The following is a 22,586-nucleotide window of genomic DNA, read 5'->3' on the forward strand; positions in this document are numbered from 1 at the left end:
TAACATGCTAACCACTAAGCCACCGTGCGCCCAAGCAACAAGTCTCTTTAAAGTAAACTGAATGATAAGACAAATCAGAATGTTTTATGTTTTATGTCAAGTACTTGAAAATAATTTATAGTTTCTTTATGCCGTATGGCATTCAAATTAAATACCATCATACACTTAAATTAGTAACTTTTAGTTCATTGCATAAACTTCCATTATCTGCGTAATTTAGTTGATAACTTGTGTTAATCTGTATCCCTTCTTTAACATTCCATAATGAGCATCTCATTGAACAGATCATTATGTGCTCTGAAACAGTAAGGGAGGGTTTTGTTTAAATGATCGTGTTGATCTATGTATAATCAAGCATGCAATGGACGTAAGTGCATTACATAGCAGTTTGGATGGTATTTCAATATATGAAAGTTTAGTGCTCATATTGAAAGAAGACTAGGACTATAGCCAAACCAGAAGAAAGTGCAGATTTGACCTGAGAAGCATTTGCATGTTAAGTGCAGTCAATCTGAATTGATCAGAGCCAAATTAAATGCAATGGGTTTCAATATTTTCCCTGTTCGCACATTAGCCTTCTATGTGCAACATATGGATGTATTGAATTCAGATTAGTAACCTAAGCATGGACTTAGACAAAGAGGAACTTATCTTTAATTAAAATCATGCAGGTAGACCCTAAGTCCTATTCTGGTGAGGTTGTTGTATGCTAAAGGGTGTTCGCTTCATGTCTCTTCCTCATGCGGTCCTCACAATTCTCATGCAAGTCACGTGTGAAGTTTTGAACCGGTCCTCACTTTGCTAAACGTATAACGCTGCTATAAATCACGACGGCTATTACGAAAGTGTGAAGAAAGTGATATTTCTCGACATTACACAGGAAGCCTAGGTTTGCGGGTTTAAGGTTCACCATTTTAATGATGGCATCCTCCATCCTGCCACACACGCACACACACGCACACACACGTCCCTACGGCTATATCAAAGTCAAAGAACGGGGACATGAGGAAAAAAGAGAATAAATGCGAGCGCAGCTACAAATATGTAAAGATACATACTGTCTCAGTCAGGAGGAAATCGCTGAATTGAGAAATGTCTTCCATGATGAAAATGATGAGAGGAGAGCAGAGTAAATGTAGCATACACAGCTCTGATCAGGACATTTCACAAACACCGTTTTCTGTCACTTGGATGTATATTCCTCTGTCTCAGACCATATCATTTACCAGCCTTACTGGAGAAACATGAACGTTGGAGATATCATTCATAATAATATAGATTTTTCATCCCGTACCTCCTACCCAATCTTTATGCTAACTGTGACTGGTAATACTGTTTGCTTATGTATTTGTTGGTTTATTTATTTCATTCCTCACTAATTTCTTTATACCTTGGCATCTCTGATAACATCTTTATCCACCACATATAAGAGCTAAAAAGAAATGTTGTTGCCTGTAGGCCTTTAACTAAAGGTTCAGCAGATTAATCAGCTAAACGCCCTCTTCACCCGGAAAATGGCTCTTGAACCTCTTAAACCATTTTCTACTGGGATAGAAACATGACTGAACGTGTTTAAGAGTATTCAGCGCAGTATTATGCTTTATTGGCATGTCTGTAAATAGGATAATTTCTGAAATTTAGTCTCAATGAGCCGCCATCGCTTTCCCTGATTTATTGACAAGCGAGCGTTGCCTCCCTGCTCGAGATAATTGGAGAAGCCATCTCATTAGATGGGGGAGCGCCTGTGATCTGGAGCAAATCTTGCATGAGAAGATAATTAATTATGAGCGCTGGTGCCACTGTCACAAGGAATGCACCCAAATCGGAGTCAGTAGAGCTTGCTTGGAGCGTTTCTTCTCATCTGCGCCAGGGCAGTTCACGGAAGCGCAGTCAGGAGTAGCCGATTACTGACAAGTAATTAACAACGTCAACCGAACAGAGAGATGGAATTTATAATAATTATTTCATCAACATGGTGATGATCTTGTAGTGAATCCCATTGCCGAAGAAAGGTTAATTACTTGGCATTGCGCAACATCAGAGCAGCAGCTGTGGTACAGCACGAGGCTTGTTTTAACTGTTAGTGAGCTAATTAATTACCCAACGCAATTGTGCTTCTTGTGGCATGAAAAATTGAAACATTAGGCTTACTTTTAAGACTAAAAAGAAAACTTATATCCATGAGATATTTGGGGACGCACTAGCGTTTAATCATGAACATGTTTGCTTTCATTACAAAAGCTTACTTTATGACCCTCTTCGTATTTGTTTATATGGTCACCTTCAGGTGCATTTACTTTTCTCATTAGTGCTGCTGTTTATATGTTTAACATCCAAGCTCATTTTTGACATTTAAAACATCCATCCATGAATTTACCATACCACTGATCCGACATAGGGTCGCAGATGAGCCTGGAGCCTATCCCAGGGGACTTGGGTGTACAAGGCGTTGGACACCCTGGGCGGGGTGCTAACCCGTCGAGGGCACAATCACACACACACACTCACACACTACGGACAATTTGGAAATGCCAACCAGCCTGCAGCACTTGTCTTCGGACCTGGGGTGGAAACCGGAGGAAACCCCCGAAGCACAGGGAGAACGTACAAACTTCGCACACGCACACACAGGTCGGCAATGGGATTCAAACCCTCAACCCTGGAGCTACTGTGCTCCCCCATTTATACACATTCAATATGTTAACGGAATATTACCCTCTTCCAAATATTCTTTAAAGTGGTTATTTCCTGTGACTGTCACTGAGAACATTTCCTCCTTCTGGCAAATTAACCTGTTACGTGGTTGTTAACTTGCATATCATGCTAGCTCGGAAATGGATAGCTTAGAAATGATAAGATTTGATTAGATACTTACATACATACTCGAAATATAACATCATTTTGTCTATACACATTGACCGAGCTGTTTATCAAGACCGCCCGAGTGACTGCTGTACCATATAAAGAAGATGTAAATAGAAAACCAATGCAAACACATTTAAGCAGAACAAAGCATTATCATACTGTAGATCGTTCTTTCCCGTGGGGTTTGTTCCTCCTGCAGGGTTCTACAGAGAGTCCAATAGTCTTGTAAAACAGGTAAACCATGCTAATTACAAAACAAGTAAACACAAAGCTGTAATTAAACTAGACGAGCACTTTGCCATATCAATGTTGATCTTTGTGTGTGTGTGTGTGTGTGTGTGTGTGTGTGTGTGTGTGTGTGTGTGATATTAATTGCATCTCTTGTACTCTCAGCCCTGTTTCATATCATTTCCGTACGGTTATGTTAGGACCCTTCAACCCTTATTTGTTCAACAATACATGGACTGCCTTTGAAAACGCTCAATAAAGTGATATTTAGATATTAGAGGTTTATAGTTAATTAGCCTTTCCTATTGTGCCTATTTGCTGATAAGGGTGGTGGGGGTCAGTAATCTGCAGGCGAAGGAGAAGCAAGAAAGCGTATACCGTATCTATGGTGAATTCACATTTCATGCATCCTTAGCAAGTAATTCTTTATATTTCCCTGATAGCTTGAGTGAGAAATAGGCCAAAAATAACTAATCAGGAAAATTATATAGAAGATATAGAAGCAGAGTGGTTCGGTGGGGGGATAAATAAAAAATTAAATCAATAATGAGGAGACTTGGAAATCCAGCCCTCTTAACATTAACAATTACTGTGATTAACAATGATACTCACAACTCATTTTTCATTACAGAGGAGAAGAGATAAGCTTGTTTATATAGACTAGCTTTTCAACCAATGAGCAATTTATCATGGTGGAGCTCATGAAAGCACATAGCAGCCCACAGCAATTAAAACCCTTCCCTTTGACCTTGTGACAGCCAAGGACCTGAGAGTCCACAAGAAAGTGGAAAGCATTTTGTGACCATGTTTAAAAATAGCAAATGGACTGGGAAAATGTGGATATTAATATCCTCTTAATATGTTTTTATTTCAGGAAATAATTCACAAGGTATTAACGCTATCAAGTTGATTTCACGAGCCTTTTACACACTAGGTACTGTGGAATTTATTTATTTTATTTTTATTTTTTGTATTTTGCATTCATGTTCAAGAGACATGAGACAGTGAGTCAAGAATAGCTCAAACTAATTCTCTCATTCATTACTGTGTTTCGCTACTGATGTGTTTTACGTCTAGAAACCTGTGCTTCATTTTCTTTTAATCTGTTCTAGTAAGACCACCTGGGAAGAAAAGACATTTCTTATACTGAATATGAAACCTGCAAAGCTAAGACATGAATCGTCATCCTAATAGAGTTCCTTTACAACCATTCACTGCAGTCTGTTGAGCCAAACTGGATCTAAAAAAAAAAAAAAAAAAAAGGTTATCTTGTTCCTAGAGTGGGTTCAATTTAAAATCCATAAGACGGACTTGGGAGAAAATGAATCTTAAGGGACTCGCACAGTTCTCTTGTTCACAAAGTTATCTGTGAAAAGAGAGCACAACTTTGGTACTCGGTGTGCTATCTGGATGACTGACCATTGTGATCCAGTAAGTGAGGTTGGAATAGACTGATCACTCGATGGCTAAAAATCATTGTGCAGAACTGTGTGTAGAACTTCATAGGGCAAAAGCTATGTTATTGTGCAACAAATGATTTACTATAAGCCGCATCCTGCCACAACAACCTGCATTAAAGGGTTAGAAGGTTAGAAAGCGACCCAAAAGGCGCTTGTTCATTCTTTTTCTGTAGCCTTTGAGTAATAATGAAATGCAATCAAAACATCAAACAAGCAGTTGTATTCATATTTGGTGACTTAACTCCAAAATAACTCATAATCAGTATTGGATTGCTCATTTTAAGCAGCATTTTAAGTCAATTTTTTTTGTGTACCTCGTTCAGTGTATACAAGTAATCTGCATGTAGTTCGCGCCTCCAAGGTTGCAAGAAATTTCTTGAATAGAGCATCCGAGCCGAGGTTTTTCAATAGAGCCTAGACGAGCGCCTTTATACACAAGCACTTGCTTTTAAGTTTGATTTTAAAAAGAATCAAGCGTAGAAAATGCCAACTGGAGAAGGAAATCGTTTTTGTCCTTTGCTAGCAAATTTAATACAGTTTAACAGAAAAGCAAGAGAAACAGAAAAAAAAAACGTTGAAATGTTGAAACAGAAAACAAAAAATAAAATAATATGATGATATGTGAATGTGAAGATGAAATAAACATCTAATAGGAGTCTAGTATGTTACCTTTATATTGTTGTACAAATATTCCTAATTGTAATGATCACATTAACATCCCTGGTGTTGGTTTAACATGGCTTTTAGTTCATTACTCGGCAGTTTATAAAATAGCACTTGATCCAGCACATCCTATTATTTTGAGTTTTATCTATTATATTGTGCACTGACAGTTAAACATGCACACAATTTCTATCTATTCCTATGATCTATTTTGTCACATTTTTTGTCGAGTTGTCGAATGGATACAATTGTAACAATGTTTCAGGTAATGTAGTGCACTCTCCTAGTAAACGTGCCTATAGTTCAGGATATAAGTAAGGAATGTCTCAGATTACAGCGCACTTTTAAGAAAAACAAGATATCTCAGAATTAGATTCTGTCTCCTCTGATCATTCATCGACTCCTCCTTCATCGACTTTTGAGTCATATTGTTGAAGGATATTATTAATTCATAGTCGTATTGATGCTTTTATAATATTGAAAGTCATTCTGTAGTTTTTGCGTGGATTCACCGCCCAAAACAGTGGGACATATTGAGATTACGTCGATCCGTCAGACAGTGGTGCTGAACATACTGTTCTTAGGGTGGCTCTTAGGGTTAATCTTAATACTGTGATTTCCAGGGCATGTTCAGATAAACAGCATTTTGTGCTTCACTCACCGCTAAGGTAGACACATCATATGAGCAAGGGTCATCAAGACAAGTATGAAAACATGTTTTTGCAACATCTGAATAGTCTGTATTTACATTTAAGGTCTGAATTCTGATGTGCATCATTTTAGTATTAAATCATCCCTGTGTGCGTTTAACTCAACTCTGAATACAGTCATGTAGATGTTCCTGTAGATTTATGACCTTTTGTTTCATATTGAAATACAAAACTACTCGTCTGAGCACCTCTAAGGCATGACATGCTCACCTAATGTACAAAACCCATCCAGCTGAAGCATTTTTGCCAACATTTCTTTCAGTATTTGTACTGTGTCGTTGTAATGATGACCTGAAGATAATTGTTGTTATTATTAGCCACTTTTGATGCTTCTTACTGAGCAAGTCTTCTATTAGGCCATCATTAAGAGTCCTTTGTCTAAATGGTGATTGACTCCTCATATGTAAATACCAGAGCTGCGAGCCAAGTATTTTATTATCAGACAATTAGAAATAAATAACATCTTAACAGCATTGACTTGGCACAAAGCCTCGCTGTACCTACTTTAGATTACACTTACAGTACAGACTGTCTGTCATGGAAACTAATGAGCCATAAAATTTAATTCAGAAATGATATTACCAAAAAAATGATGGCGTGATAGCAGGACACAAAAGGCCTTGGGGTCCGGTGCTCATTTTTACATTCGCCTCCATGTATTCCTATTGATCGCACAGAATCACTTAATATTGCCAAGGATAACACTTCCTGGTGCCTCTTCCAGCCCCTCCCATGGTGAGGCTGGAGAGCTCAGGTACTTATAGTGCGGAATTGACCAATGTGTCTCCGTGTAATTACAGGGATTTCCTTATCTCGCTCTATTTGCTGGAGCCATCCCGCCAAAGAAAGGCTGCTGTTAATGCAGGGCCCTTCTCATATCTCATTTACATTGGTCACTAATCCAGGCTCCATCTTAGTGTCGAGATAATGGCATTAGCTCTCTCACTCGTTCCACACATCCATACCTATAAGGAGAGGCTCGTTTTATGAGGTAAAGAAAAGATGTAGTGAAAGCAATGGGATGGCTTGTTATATGTAAGATTGCAAAAACTTAAACGTAGTTTGTTTTTTTTCTGTTCTATGTATGTTTAACAAAATTAATCCGAACTCATAATTAATTCAGTGGACATAATTTAGATCAGTTCGACAATATTTAATATGCAATCTTATATACATTCTATTAAACCCTTATTCTGTCTTGGGGAGTGTGTGGGGGGGGGGGGGGGGTAACCCAGTCCTAGTCATGTAAGTTTAAACGGCTGACAGTTTGAAAAACAAGAAGATCTTCTCTACCAAATAGCATGCAAAGAGGTTAGAGCCCCACAGTGTCAGGGTGAAATACAAACTTAGATTAATTTCATAGATTAATGCTTCAGAAAACGTGTTGACTTTAAGAGGCAAGGGTTAACGTAACTCACTGAGGCCTGCTAAGTTTGCCTCTAAGGATGCATAACCAGGATGAGCATTTCTTAACCCTGTCCTTTGTCAAGTTCAGCAAAGTCTGAAAAATGGTCAAATATAAATGCAAATGTAGATTTTTCTTCCTGGTTTTTCTCCTTGCCTGTGAGATGAGCAAGTATACTGTACTGTACATGTAGCCGTTATTAAAACAACCGTTATTTGTACATTTTTGAGATTTTGTCTGGTTACATACTGCATAAAATGAATTACTGCATCTTTAAAGGAGAACATTTCCATAAAAAAAAATGCACGAATTCTCTTTTGGGTAGTGACGAACACTACTCCGCTTTGGAGGACCGTTACTCCTCGCTAATAATATTCAACTGGATTAATAATGGATTATTTAAAATCTCAATGCCGCAATGGAATATACGTCTAAAAAGCAGAGAGGAACTCCAGTAATGATGGTGTGCTGGGGGTAGTATTCATTTCTGCATTTCAGCAGAGCACTGGATGCAGAGGAAGGCTGACCCTTGAAAATTAGATAGATGCACCAGAGGCCCGCTATCATTGCACAGCCGGCGACCAGCTCTTCTTATCAGTAGAGCGGGCTCGTTTGTTATTTCTCGTAGAGATATACCCCTCCACTCATCCTATTGGTTGCCTCAGCCCAAACCACCAGCCAGACCACTAATGAAAGCTGCTTTTCTGGAGAGGGATTGTCATGATCCACTACAGATTAACACAACGCTTTATGTTGAGTACATATGTCAGTTTATAATTGATTCCTAAGCTGGTTTTTATCATTAAATAGAGCTTACGGGTACAGTCTTGAACAGTTTTTTTCTTTTCTTTTAAAAGTCGTCACATGATTACTTGGTTAGTTGGTAACTTAGTATTAATTCATTATTTTGAAATTGGTCTGAAATCTCTTCTACATCTTTTTTATTTTCCCCAAAAGTATCAGTTCATACTAAAACCTTAACAAGACGGAGGTTCCCATGTGCTTTCTGTTGTTATTTTATTAACTGCTTCTCATTTCCTCTAGCAAATACACATTTCTATTAATTAACAGATAACTAATGGTAAAAGGAACAAATAAACCACACGTCGTATCGCAGATATGATGTGTGCATTGACCAGAACGAAAGCCCTGGAGTGTGATGCAACCTTAGAGTGACCTACAGGACGGACTTGTTGTTCCTCGCAGCAGGCCCGGCATCATGAACATCTGTACGTTTTGGAAATGAAAATGAGGAGGGGGTGAAATTCAGGTAAAATAGGGAAAGTTCTACAAATATAGATTAATGAATGCTTTTAAAGATGTGAACACGAGAGAAGCTAACAGTGCTTTCTGATTGGATCACCATTTTCATAAAAGTCAGATGAGGCAGAACAAATGTGCATTTGTCACCTGTATGTGCACCTATTCAATACTCTCACTCGAGTGTAATACATTAAACTCCTTTTCTCTGCCCGGGGTGGATCTTTTTTTCTTTCAAATTATGACCTGTTTCCACCCAGATGAGCCCTAAAAAGCAGACATCACCAAGAGTGATCAGGGCTCTGCTCATGAAATGCCATTCTGCTCATCCATGATTTGAGTTAATAACTTCAGAGTCCTTTCAAAAGGTAAAAAAAAAAAAAAAAAGCCTGAGAAAAAAGAAAAGAAATGTGCTATTGTTAACCATCTCTGTATGTTATTGACCGTAGTTATATAGACGCTAGCACAATGAAATTAACCAGATGCTCTTCAAGCAGATTGTCAGAGCTTTTGAAATGAAATCTCGCTATTAAGAGACTTTCAGTTCATCTAGTTTAAAGCGTTTAATGCATTTAGCAGATGCGCCTATCTATAACTAGATATCTTTATAGTGTATAAATGAATATTATGGGTAATAATGATTTTGTGTATATGACATAAAGTTACAAATGAGTGAAAAGTAATTGGTCCTTTTGGGGCTGCTCAGAGTTTTTGCTGTAACCTGTATTTCCTTTTATTTTTTGGGTCTTGTCTGTATTCTCTACTCAGCCGAGGCAGTCTCTCTGAATATCCACAGCTATTCATTTCAGAGACTTATTCAAAAGGAGGGTCCAAATTCCAAGGAGAAAAAAATAAAGTATGTATTGAATAGTTTTTGTAATAGTGTGTGTGTGTGTGTGTGTGTGTGTGTGTGTGTGTGTGTGTGTGTGTGTGTGCAGGAAATGCATTTATCATTTAATCTTAATAACCCTGACCATCATTTAGGCCAAATAAGTCCCTTTACCTCACCTTTTCTCTCTACTCTAAAGGCATGCCTCTAGCTTTAATTATGACATATTGATTTTGTAGTTAAGCCTTGTTTGGCTTAATGAAATCTTTTGTTGGCCCTAATTCTGTCTTCCATTGTCCGCCCTGAAGCGCTTTGATTTTTGTCCTCGCCTTTTTTGTGGTGTTTGAAATATTTAATCTCTCTTTGGTCATCGTCAACGTCAATGGGCTCCCTTAAAATGGCCACTGTTGTCGTTTATCTTCGGTTTCCGAAAGCTCTTGCATTGACTCCTCAGCAATCAATTTCCTAAATGATGTAATTATCTGCTAGTCTTTTTTTTTTTTTTTTTTTTTTGCACATTTAAAGTTGAGGGTTTGTTTTAGATCAATTCAGACCACTTTGTGTGCAAATTGCACAGCTGTATTGCCTTCAGATTCTTCAGCAATCCAATTGGGATTAAGGCCCTTGGATTGGAATCCCTAATGAATGGGGTTTTTCTTTTTCTTTCTCTTATTTCATTCTGCAGCTTGATGGTGAATCAGTCGTCCTCTGTGTGCTGGTAAAAGATATATATTCTACAGTTTCACTGCAAATTAAGCAGACAGTAAGCTGCAAATCATAACCCTGAAGCACTACACAACCAATAAATGTCTGTTTTTTGTTTTGTTTAATTAACCGTTGTAGCGTAAACGTCAAAATTGCACCTTCGAATGCGTATTGTGTAAATCAAATGGTAGAAAATACCCCAGAAGATAATTTCACTTCCAGGTTGTGACACTATAAAATGTGGAAAAGTTCAAGGGGGGGTGAATACTTATGCGAGGCACTGTATTCTTCTTTTATATGTAATGTTATAACATAAAACTCCATCTATGTATTTAAATTAGTATTTTTATTTAAAACATTTTGTCCTGAAATGCTCAGTTTTGTTATTATTATTATTATTATTATTATTATTATTATTATTATTATTATTATTATTATACGATCTTATCTGCCCACCAAGCTCTAAATAGGTAACAAGCTCAGTACTTTTACTAATGAGCTAGGCCTATAGAATTCAGTGGTCCTCTTACTTTTTTTTAATAGTGGGGGAGAGCGACGCACTTGTCCCACAGGGAGTGTCAGTCTCTGGCTCAAGTCTGGTTCAGCTCTGGCTGGCTGGCTGGTGGTGGGGGGAACGCCGTCGGGGGAGGAGGGGTCCGTAGGCCACTAAATCAGTGCACGCTTGTCAACATCCTCAGGCCGCGGGAATTACTCAAGTGAAAATAACAAATGGCTGTCATTGCCAAGCCAAAAACCTGTGATTATAATTATCACATCCCCAGTGACCTTGCATAAACTTTAATCTCTCTCCAATGGAGCATTTAAATAGCCTGTATCTACTGGCAGTCCTGCGCCACTGGAACACAGAGGATCACTGATTCACGAAAGAGCTATCGCAGGGGCCTCTGCGGCATGAGGGATTGCACATGCGAGAGGCAGAATGTGTGTGTGTTTCTTGTTGGACTGTGTGTTTCCTAAAACACATTATTAATAAAGTTGGATGGGGACAGGCCCGCTTGTCTCTGTTTTGTCCGCCTAACACGATGTGTACATATACAATCTGGATGCTGTTTGTAATTAATAGTATTGTTGTTGTTTTTAAAAAACAATTAGGTGTCTCTGGTCCTTCTCTGCTTTAAATGTGTCTGTTTTGCATATGGGGCGCACAGTGGCTTAGTGGTTAGCATGTTTGCCTCACACCTCCAGGGTCTGGGGTTCGATTCCCGCCCAGTATCCTCCGGGTACTCTGGTTTCCTCCCCCAGTCCAAAGATATGCATGGTAGGTGGATTGGCGTGAGTGTGCCCTGCGATGGTTGTCCAGGGTGTACCATGCCTTCTGCCCGATGCTCCCAGGGATAGGCTCCAGGTTTCCCCGTGACCCTGAAAAGGATAAAGTGGTATAGAAGATGGATATATGGATGTTTTGCATATGGAGCTGATTTCTGTATTTTGATCTCACAGACATGTTCATGTAGGCTACAGATAGCAATCCATTAAAAGGAGATGAGGTTGTGTCTTTGTCGGCATTGAATACTCAACAAGGCAAAAAGATGAGATGAGCCTGTGTTACTAGTCTATGCTGATTTGACAGTGAGCTAATGACTGTCTGCAGCTCCAGCATGGGGCCTCTTGTCTCAGCCGGGGCTCCGCAGCATGGCTGGTTAATTGGTGGGAATTCCCTCTGTTCTCAGCAGTCATAATTATTGCCTGATTAACTCTGATTAGCATTGTAACGACTGCTCTAAACAAGCGACAAAGCTCGCCAAAGCATGACGAGGACTGGCACCAAGCCCATAATCTGCACCAAAGTCTGTTATTACTTGTTATAACATGGCTTTTATTAGCAGCCTTGAGCATGTAGGGCCAAATTCTGGGAAGCTTGCGGTGGTAATGCCGTAGTTGATTGTAGCTATTGATTAGTTCTGCTACAGTGATAGTTTAACTACGAGGTGCATTCGATTGTTTGCAGTAGATTTCTGCTGTTTTGTTCATATTAAAAGTCGGTGTCATTTTTATTAGTGCTCTTAAAAATGAGTTAGAATCAGTACTAGTTTCCTGGTCATCACTTTTTATGAAGAGATTGAACAGACGAGATTAAAAGTGAGGGAAATTTAGTTTGTGATTGCGCATAAGGCACTTCTTGGAGGAAATGTAATATAGTTTTGTTGGACTGTTTGAGCTTTTCTCGGGAACAATTAGCATGACATACCAGAAAACAAAACAAAACAAAACAAAAGAGGAGCAAAGGATTGAGTGTAAAATCCACTTCTTCTTTTTTTTTTTTTTTAATTTCTATTCAAAACACTCATTAGAAACATTGCTACGTGTTGGTTTGCTTTTATCAGCTGAATCAGACAAAATCAGTGTTCGAGTTGGGGGGGCGTTAAGGGACCCCTAATAAGGCTTGGGGTGGGGGGCGGGGTGGGGGGAGGGTCCACTGGTGTTTCATTAAATCTAGAAGACTAGTTCCTTTTACATTCTTCATTGCACTGCGAGAAAGGATGGAAAGAATAGACAGTATGTAAAACCTTCTATTTATTTTTATTTCATGTTTTGGGGGGAAGATTTTTTCCAATATGGTGCCTGAATGCAAAGTGTTCAAGGAGTGGTTTTGATGAATTTGCATTAAAAGAAATGTGTTAAGTTTATGTTAGTACATGGATTCTATGTAGAGAAATGTCTTTGTCCATCTATTATGGTGTTCAGAGTAAATGCTCAGCTGCATGTTCTATCATTTTCTATGGTTCTGTATAAACAAGTAAATAAAAAGTATATAATCAGATGACAGTGTATTTATTTATTTGTTTGTTTGTTTTTATACTGAAACATCAAAATCCTGGTTGGTGAATTTTGACGGGGGGCGGGGTGCTGGGTTGGGGGATGTTGGGGGATGTGGGGGTTCGGCGTTGGGGCCCCCCAAGAACTTTGACACAATTCGAACACTGGACAAAATGACTTGACGTTGACATTTTCCACTAGAGGGCACCAGATGGGGACGTAACATAGAAGTTTTAGACTGTAAACATAACTAGCAGTCTTTGTCTAAGGTCTACTATTTTAGTGTGAATGAATTTTAGCAAAGAGCAGCATTCTTTAATTCTATTCTGACATTCCCAGTACTGTCAGTGAGTAATTAGGAAGCTGTGAAGGCGATTCCATGATGAGATTACATTTAATATATGCATGTAAAGTAAAGGTAAATAACTAAAAACATTAATAAAACGTGTCTACAGCACTTCTAAATTTCTGTCAATCCCAGCCCCCTATAATGACACTTTACCTTAAAATATAATCATTAATCATTTCAAAATCTTATTATTTTTGCATGAATGTATGAAAACATGCTAAAAAAAATCCTTTTCTGTGAGTCATGTATTATAGGTTATGAAAAATGTACATTTTAGTCCCACAACATTCACTCAACATGAACACGTTCACCCCTATGAAAGGTTTGGAATATTTCTCAAGTCGCATGTTCAAGGGGCAGGAGCATCATACGAATTTTTGATTGATGAGGTCACTGTGAAAGTACAACACTGTCACCCAAATTATAGATTGAAAAGTAAATTATTAATTAAAAATATATATATATATATTTTAAGAAAAGTATTAGAATGCCCTTAATGTTCTCATGCAATTAATAAAAGTTGAATGTTTAGGAGTTACAAGTGCTAAATGGGACCCCAGTCAAGGAAGCCCCCTTGAATTCATTGAAATTGACCAAAGTATTGTGGTGATACAGTGAGCTCCAAAAGTCTGAGACCACAATGAAAATCTGGGATTTTTCCCCATAATTTTTAAAATTGGAAATAATAAATAAACAGAAGGTTTTCGAATTTTGAAATATTTAAAACAAAGAAAGCAAATGTTCAATATTTTTGAATAATTAATATTCATGATTCCGCACTATTCCTAAGTCTCTATTTAAATGTAAGCAAATGTGTGATATTGATATTTGTTCAAAAGGTCAGATTTTCCTCATGCCTAGTCCTTTCTATCGGAGTGTGCATTCAGACGACACTCCCAATGGATTTGATCTAAAATGGATCATAAGGTTTTGCACAAACTTGTGGGGTCCATGCCTGACCCAATGCACTCTGTCATGAAAGCTACAGTGTGACGAATCAAATACTAAGAAACTCTGAAATTCATGTAAATATTTCAAAGATACTACTTCTCACTCAAGTTGTTGTCAGTAATATAATTTGTAATGAAAATTGTTGTATTAAATTATATATATATATATATATATATATATATATATATATATATATATATATATATATATATATATATATAATTTATTTATTTTATTTATTTATTTTTTTATTATTTATTTATTTATTTAATAAAGCAAAATAGAAGCAAACAAGAAGCAAACGTTTGACTAGTGGTCTCGGACCTTTGGACCCTGCTGCTTGTGTAATGAACAAATTAATTTTTGTTAGCAACATGATTGATTTTAGGGTGCACGGTGGCTTAGTGGTTAACATATTTGCCTCACACCTCCAGCGTTGGGGGTTCGATTCCCACCATGGCCCTATGTGTGCGGAGTTTGCATGTTCTCCCCGTGCTGCGGGTTTTCCTCCGGTTACTCCGGTTTCCTCCCCCAGTCCAAATACATGCATGATAGGCTGATTGGTGTGTCCGTAGTGTATAAATGGGTGTGTGGATGTGTAAGTGATTGTGCTCTGCGATGAATTGGCAGGGTGTCCAGGGTGTACCCCGCCTTGTGCCCGATGCTCCCTGGGATAGGCTCCAGGTTTCCCCATGACCCTGAAAAGGATAAAGTGGTATAGAAGATGGATGGACATAATTGATTTTGTTAGCAACACTTCAGTTGAAGGTACTGACATCGCAAGTTTTTTTCTTTCTTATTTGAATGTTATTACAAGGTGTACCCAAAAGTCTCTATACATAGGGGAAATGAACACGTTTCATCAAAAGGTCTTCCAAAATATTTCATACTTTCTATTAGTTTATATTCTAAGTTTTCGCAAGGTTGCGATGGACTTTAACAGGAAGCATGGCAAGCACATCACACACAACACCACTCCCAAACTTATTAACAAAGACTTATCAAAAAGACTAGACGTGTTGCAGAGCAACCCGAGAAGTGGATGTACACGAACATCCCCTGACGAAGGCACAGCCCATGCGGTGTTGCCAAACATAGTCCCCTATGTAAGCAGACTTTTGGGACACTCTGTAGTTTGCATGTACTAACAACATATTTATGAGTTTAGATTTTAGTTTTCTATGAAGTAACCATTTCACTGATATTCACTTAACTGATATATGATTTTAAATAGGACCATAATAAACCTTAACAAAAAGAAGAAGAAAAAGGTCTATTCAGTGCTTGTAAGTATGTTTTGAAAGCCCCAGAAAGATTCTCTTCATGTAGTGTTACGATTTTCATGCACTCTTATACTGAAAAGGCTTTTGGTGATTGTGCTTCACTAATGTGTCCCTTTGAATGTGCAGAAAGTTCTGTTATACACACCACCGGGGTTCCATTTATACCAAACACTCCCTCTTATACGCTATTAAATGTGAACAGATCTGCTCTCTCTCTCTCTCTCTCTCTCTCTCTCTCTCTCTCTCTCTCTCTCTCTCCCAGGAAATCATTACAGAGGGGAGCTGTAGGGATCAGCACACACATTTGAAAGCCGGCCCGCTGAGCCTGACCCCACCGGCTCTCAAGACGACAACCATGGCTACATTAATCTCCCTCTAATGCCGGACTCCTGCAGAGATATATTAAAAACACAGTGTAATACATTCTGATATTGCCTTTGATCACCTCAGTATGAAACATAGTACATGGTATTAATTTCAGCAGTGGTTACATTCTCTGACCTGGACAGCAGATAGATCAAGAAAGCAAGGTATCTCAGCAGCAGTGTGAGTGGGACTGAGCGAGAGATAGCAATGCACTCACTCTGTCTGCATATAAAACCACACCACAAAAAAAAAAAAAAAAAAAAAAAAAAAAACACTGGCTATGTGTTTATTTCTTCTTCTTTTATTTTGTTGTCTCGATAGCATAGAATTCACGACTTTCCTTGTTAATGATAGCACCCATCTTTATCTTAATAGTAGTGCATTTCTTTTTGCCTATTGGGACGTTGTGTGTTGACGTGTCGTGTGAGTGTCCAACATGATTATTTTGCTGTGTATAAGTATATTGCACGTACATGTCACGATTTCAGAAGACTCATCTGAGTGCAAGCCTGAGGGAGCCAGGGTCAAGTGATTTGCCCCCAGGTCAATTGACTGCAGCTACTTTAACTTCCAGCCATTAGCTCATGTCCCCTGGCAGCAAGGCTCTGACACTCATGTGAGATTTAGCAGGCCTCAATCTTAATGTGATATGAAGACCCTAAAATGTGTTTGTTGCGAAAATTCGCTTTTTTAATGAGAATGTATTATCTCTCTAAACACGCTGCTTTTAGGCCTCTTATAGAAATCCTCGATTCCCGGGTATGGATTTTCTTTTATGATGTATTTTCCCATTAGCACAGTGATCAGTGTGGCTCAATTTATATATATATATATATATATATATATATATATATATATATATATATATATATATATATATATATATATATATAATTGTTTGCACAGAGACAAGAGGTGTAGCATCTCTTATATAGAGGGGTCTTATAGTCTTTATAGTCTTATAACATGTTATAGTTTTATAGTTTATAATGAGCTTGTTTCTCACTATAGTTTCTGGGTTCACACAAGCAGCATTTTTTTTAAAGAAAATATTTTCATTTTTAACAATGGTAAATGTTAAAGGTGACCAATAGGATAAATTATTCTGTCGCTAATGTACTTCAATTGAATTGGTAAAAGTCTGCAATTGCATTGTCTGCCTTACTAAAAATGGATTAGCTAATGTCACTATCTATATCACTGAGCCCCTGCCAGTGCATTTACTATTCAGCACACACACACACACACACACACACACACGTGCGCGCACACACACAAACACATACACCTACACAAAGACATATACGCACACAAACAGCACAGACGTATATTACAAATACATAAATCATAATGTTTCAGCAAAAGCTGAATTTCATTTCCCCCTCTCAGCTGTTATCAGGGTTTGGTGGTGAATATAGCATGCTTTAGCCAAGTAATTTATTACTCATGCTGAATGGATAATGGCAGGCTCAGTCTATTACGCCCAGCTTTGTTAGAGTCTTGAATGCCTTTTTTTTTTTAACTAACACTTTTCCAAATGTCCCACTGTGTGAAATGTAAGCATTTTAATAACAACTTGTTATTATTTTTGTTCGTGGACAAAGTTAGATAATTCTAAAAGGTGGCAGTTATGATAGGACTCTGCAATCTCAAGTTTATTTTCTCTTTTGTGTACAAATGGACCCTTTTCGACGTTCATTCCTTCATCGTCAGTAAATGCTTTATTCTGATCAGAGTCATAGTGGATCTCGGGAGCCGAGGGTGTAATGACCGGATGATTTGGATTGATGCGTCAATTTAAAAGGAACAACTGAAATGAATTGAGGCAACAATCATAAATTGATTAGTATTTATCCTAATTATAAATAGATTATTGTCTATTGTAAACTGATTGCTATCATAAAAGGACACACAGTTGGTGTGTCAAAAATAATAATTTTTTTTTTTTTTTTTAATTGATGTGTAAATAGGCTGGTGAGGAGACTTACCTGTAACCCTAATACTTAACTCTATGTTATCATCATTTGAAAATTAACAGTAGGCCTAGTCCAGATAGAGTACACTCCTGTCAAGAATACTCGGTGAAAGGGGTGGGTGGGGGTGGGGTGGCTAATATACCCTGAATGGTCTTTTGCAGGACACCAAACACACACTCAGGGGAAATGTAATGTTTTTGGGAGGTGGGAGAAAACCCACAGGGGCACTGGGAGAACATACAAAGCTCTGAAGCTGTGAGGCACGAACCATGTGAACTTCAGCGTGCCACTTCGCAGCCCCATATATTTTAAGCAGAAGCTAAAAATATTGTTTTTATTTTTTAAACCTATAGATAATCATGAAATGAAATGAGATCATGTTTGAATGCAATTTTTTTTTTTTTAAATTACTCCTTGACTGAACTGAAGTTAGCATTTGTTTAATGGACTGTTGCGTCTTTTAAAAACAGTGAAATCATCTGTTTTTTATTTACTTTGTTGTTTTTTGTTTGTTTGTTTGTTTTTTGCGTTTGTCTTTGTGTAGCTTATGTATATCCCTTTCTAGCAATACAATGGCATTCCATACTGAAATGGAAATGGAAATTGACTTATTGGACATTTTTGATCAGTATAAACAAACAAATTATTTTATGGCTGCAAGTCTGTTATAAGTTTAGTCAGGACACTGTTGGGTTTCTGTGTGTAGAGTATCATGAGTGTGAGCCCCCTACTGGGCAAAGAATTCACAGATCTCCACAATAACATTGGTACAGTGATCAAATGGACAGCACAACTTAAGGTTTTTTGATAGTAAAACACTGTATACAACTACAACAATAAAAGTTTAACATTTAAACCTAGTAGGCTAGGTACAAAAAAAAATTAAGAAAAACTGCAAATTCTTAATCTTTCATATGAGCCATTAACCACTACAGAGGAGTGTGATATCACAAATGAATTCAATGCTGAACATTGAGACCACTGGAACAGGCAGACACTGCATTTTTTTGGCCTCTGGTAAAAAAAAAGAAAAAGAAAAAGAAAAAGAAAAAAAAAGAGAGATATAAAGAAGTATACGCTTTTCCCGGTGAGTGGTATAGCTATTTATGTCAAAATAAATCATACTCATTCTAAACATTCGTTTAAACATGATTTAATTTGTACACTGTATTGCAGAAGGGCTTTGGTGTGTTGGATTGGAGTGAGTTGGAGCAGACCGAGCTGTGGAGGTCATCATAGGGCTCTGACAGGACTCTGCGAGTCCTCCACTGACCACTGACCACATCACTGATGGGGATTTCTCACATGTCACCCTTTCCAGTTCAGAAGCTGAACTAAAGGAATCCAACCAAGGCTAGTCTTTTCTTGCAATTCCAGAGTAAAATTGCAGCTTCACAGCAAGAGAGAGAGAGAGAGAGAGAGAGAGAGAGAGAGAGAGAGAGAGAGAGAGAGAGAGAGACTAGTACACCAATCTTCTTTTGTTGGTAATATCATTCTGACATGCTTAGTGTAGGTTTTAGAAGGTTTGAGAAATCCTTCTAAATGCAGATATGTAATTAATTCTTCATGTTTAGTGAACGAAACATATCTTAGAACGCAGGGGCTAGCAGATGAAGCTGGTAATTTTATTATGTAGCATATAAGAGGGAGTCAGTGACCCACCACCCCCTGTCCTGTAGCCAAACCTCATCACAAAACATTCTGCGCTGCTACAAATTTATTTCTAAGCGCAAAAAAACGCAAGGTCGCTATGATAATAGAGAATCATCAGGGCTACTTTCGTATTCTCCAGGGTACATTCTGCAGTCAGCATAATACACACTGCTGGGTAGACAGAACATAAAGTGATTTTCAGAAACAAAGAAAAGAAGCCCGAGTGCATGCTATTACTTATATATGTATGGGATCATAGCATTAACCTCTGGTCCACACCGTGAGGGGCTTCGGTTCTCTACGAAAAAGAAAGATGTTCTGGGACGGGAGCGTTCTAGAACAACGTGCATCATTTATTCATGCTATATCCCAGCTGTAATTGTGTAATTAGAAGAACAGGAAGAAATTGAATGAGGGAGAAGCCTATTAAGATTATTGCAGCATATCGTATGACCATGTAGCCTGTTCGTCGTTCTGTGTCCTTTGCAAATGAATCAAGAGCAAATGAAACATTTTCTTCTTGCTCCTAACTCTGGCTAATTCATTGTAATTGACTTGGCCATTTTCTAATTGTGATTGCCATTTTAATTTTACTCTTGACTGTGTAACTAACAGTGTATAGTAATTAAAATGGATTGTGTATGGTGTACCTGTATGAATCAACCAACCTTGTACTTGAACCATAAGTTAACTATTAGCGAGGAAAAAGGAATAGGGCTAGTTATTTTTTTAAAAAATGTAAAAACGTGTAAAACATATACGGTTTTCCTTTTAGGTTAAATTTTGCACTATGTTGTGTTCTTCTGCTGTGGCATTTCGGTGTTTTGGTCAAATCCCAGTGGGAAGTGTTTCCCAGTAATGAAAAAGATTCCCTCTCAGCCTTTTAAGTACTTGGTGCAAGTGGGGCAGACACTTTCTAATTTAGAGGAAATTTGGGGAAATAGCTCAATTCCTTTTTCTCTTCTGCTCTTGACGTGTCTTGTTTGGGGTTGTGGTTTTGGCCCTCAAGTGCAGACAAATGCAGGTCATTTACAGCCCAACTGTAGGAATTAGCTGATAGACATCGAGGGAGATAACTGAGAGCTGCAGCATTAGGATGTGGAAGCACATTAATCTTTCTAAAATTAAAATCTGCACTGCTGTGTTTAGGATTGAGGCCAGAGCCATGCGCCACTCGCCTGATTGCCAGATTTGATAAAACTGTTTAAGGAGATTTAGATAAATTGCCCATGGTGCTACTATAAGTGCAGTAGAATGGAGGAGGTGGATAGAAAGGGTCCATGTTAACCAGGAACACATGGACTCAACCAGGCTGTTTACAGGGACCCCAGTGAGGCCGTCAAGACCACCAAACTGATAACCCAGAGTTATTGATGTCAGGGACCAGAAAGCCAGCACTATCTGCATGTGTTGCATAAAGCCTCTTGTTTGTGAATGATGGTGTGGGTGAATACTCTGGGTTGAGAGGTGCATAAGTAGGATTCTTGTGTTTATAGCCTGTAGTTGACACTATTGTGGATGATACACATGGCAACATGGCTAAGCGTCGCATTATATCAGATCCTGTGTGGTCCAGAGGACAGAAACACAGAGAGCCTTGGGTGTAGAGCGTTGGGAATGTTTCATGCAGCTGATGTCCCATGATCACTCGGCTTAGCCTGCAAGAGTGCAGTATAAGAGTTATCATGCTTCACGCTACATGAAACACATGAACAGTGTCTGTATCACGCCAACTCTCCTTCTGTTCTCACTCTTAGCCGTACGGTACCATTCTGCATAGCCAGTGTGCTGAATTAAGTCGTATCTGTTGTTAATACTGACATTTTTGGGCATTAGGCTCAGTTTAAAAATGGATGCTTCAGACCTTGTAATTGCACTCATCGCTTTAAATGTGCAATACTAGAATTTCCATTAGTGCATATGTAAATGAAACAAGAAAAGATTCAAATTACTGTTCACTTTGAATGGTTCTTACATTGGTTACATTGTACCCAGGTTGGCTAGAAATAAAAAATAAAAAACTCCATGGAATCTTATCCCCATAAGCAAGAGAAACATGGATGAAACTCTGTCTGACCAGTACCCTGTAATTGTAATCTCTCCAACTGACTGCCATGAAATTGACATTTGAGAGTAATTGTACAAGTGGGAAATAATCAAATTGTACAAGGTACATGTCAGCTGTAAGGCCAGTAATATTCTCAGGCCGGTTTGCAGTTTGTGTGTGTGTGTCTTTGTTAGGATGCCTATGGCAAAAACAGGGCAGATTACCAGGTTCTCAGCTGCGAGATAGAGCCCCTGCAGCCCATCTGAATGGCTTATCTCTGACGACCAGCGCTGGTCCAGGACCTGTCTGCTAGCCTCCATGGCTGTCCTCAGCCCACCATTGACCAGCTTCCCTCTCGCCCAATAAACAAGCAATTACTGACCCAAACAACTGTCAGGGCCTATGATCAAATAATTTAGCCACAGTGAGGGGGGCTTAATACAGGTCAGTTTCACTCTGTTAGGCATGGTGGCTGACTCAAACTGAAGGACAGGGCTTCTTGTCTGACAGGGGATTGCTTTTGCCACTATCGAATTTAAAGGGTAGGGGCTAGTATCCTAAAAATGTTGTGTTCTCTGCTAGTGCTGGGATATCCTCTGATCCAAGAGGCCACTGACCATATGGCTTGCAGAATTCTGTAGAGTGATGGTAGGCACATGCATCAAAGTAGACCACAAACAAATACATCAAATTAGCATGGAAATGTTACAATTTATACAGTATAGTTGAATTAAAGGAATTCGTACGTGAATCGCTTTCTAGATTTTGTGCATATCCAATATGCTTCCATTGAAATCACGTCAGCTGAAATGTTCGCAAACGCAATGTAATGCTCTGTCAGTCCAAATTCGGGTAATTTAGTGCTCAGCATTCTCTGAAGTGCAATCTTAGCTACCATCTGACCTTGGTCCATACTATTATAAGATCTTGATCTAATTGAACCTCCATGGAATAAACCTTGTCCAGTCATAGGGCACAGAAATCTTGATATACTCTGCAAGAGGCATCAATGACATGAGGTCCCCACCAACCAACCTGTGTTCACTTACACACTTTAC

This window comes from Ictalurus punctatus, chromosome 8, assembly GCF_001660625.3.
Source record: "Ictalurus punctatus breed USDA103 chromosome 8, Coco_2.0, whole genome shotgun sequence".
Classification (NCBI taxonomy): Eukaryota; Metazoa; Chordata; class Actinopteri; order Siluriformes; family Ictaluridae; genus Ictalurus; species Ictalurus punctatus.